The sequence below is a fragment of the Echinops telfairi genome, unplaced genomic scaffold (assembly GCF_000313985.2).
Source record: "Echinops telfairi isolate 266 unplaced genomic scaffold, ASM31398v2 ScPeMD7_1713;HRSCAF=2227, whole genome shotgun sequence".
In the NCBI taxonomy this organism is placed as follows: Eukaryota; Metazoa; Chordata; class Mammalia; order Afrosoricida; family Tenrecidae; genus Echinops; species Echinops telfairi.
Window position 1 is genome coordinate 19,464,700 of NW_022105611.1, and position 1,058 is coordinate 19,465,757.

The window sequence follows — 1,058 nt, forward strand, 5'->3', positions numbered from 1 at the left end:
TGCGAGGTCCATCGATTGCTGTTCTGCCATTCCCCCTTCTTGTATCAGTTAACTTCGACTAAGGTAAGCTTGGTAACAAGCAACCCCAAGCTCAGTGACAACAGCAGTAAAGGTGGCTTTTTCCTTCCTTTGTCTGCCCTGTGTTGACATCAACTCTACTCCAGGTCTCTTCATTTGGGGGCCTGCCTGACATCGCAGCCTCTGTTTGGGACATTGTCAGTCCCATGGGAGAGGGAAGAGACAGAGATGGCAAACCATGAGCTGACTCAAAGTCCCAACTAGGACTTCCATTCCAGATTTCATTAGTCAGAAGAAACCACATGGCCTCTACTGAGATTGGCAGCTGATTTTTCCGTGAAATAACTCTGTTGCCATGGTAACAGGCCATCCAAGCCATCCAGAGATAGACATTTAAAACTTCATGGCCAGGTTGCCCACTTGGCATGCCCAGAATTTGCCATACCCTTTTCCTCCCTTGGTCCCTCTCACTGGGGTTGTTGGTTGCTGCCTGGCCCGGCTCTCCCAGGAGGACAGCCTTCCACAGTCCTGGCTCCACCATGGGCACTCAGCACCGACCCTGAGTTTGTGTTGAATTTGGGGTGTGTTGAGTTTTCTGACCACCTGCTCCCTGCCATGGAGCTGACATTTTGATGACACGGGCAGAAGTAGACAAATTCTTGTGAAAATAAATATTTGTTTTTCCAGTCCATATGACAGTGCTTTGCAATTAAAAAGCACTTTATTTAAAAATACCCTTAGACTTTGGCCTTCTACTTAAATCTTGCCTCAGTACAAGAACCGTTTGTTCTAATAATGGGGCACTGTATGATACACACCTACCTGACACATTCGCTGAAGACAAAGTGGGTGCATAAGCAAATGTGGTGAAGAAAGCTAGTGGTGCCCGGCTATCAAGTGCCTGGGGTCTTAAAGGCTTGCAATTAAACAAGCGGCCATTAGCAGGGAAGCAACAAAGCCCACATGGAAGAAGCACACGAGCCTGTGTGATCATGAGGTGTCAATGGGAGAGGTATCAGAAGTTCAAAAACATACAACCT

The 1,058-nt window shown here is 47.4% G+C and overlaps 1 protein-coding gene across 1 annotated transcript in view; it reads left to right on the top strand.

The window, feature by feature from the left end:
- The window catches only part of P4HA3 (prolyl 4-hydroxylase subunit alpha 3), a 37,540-nt gene that overhangs the window by 20,200 nt on the left and 16,282 nt on the right, over positions 1-1,058 (top strand). The gene's annotated exons all lie outside the window — the stretch shown is intronic.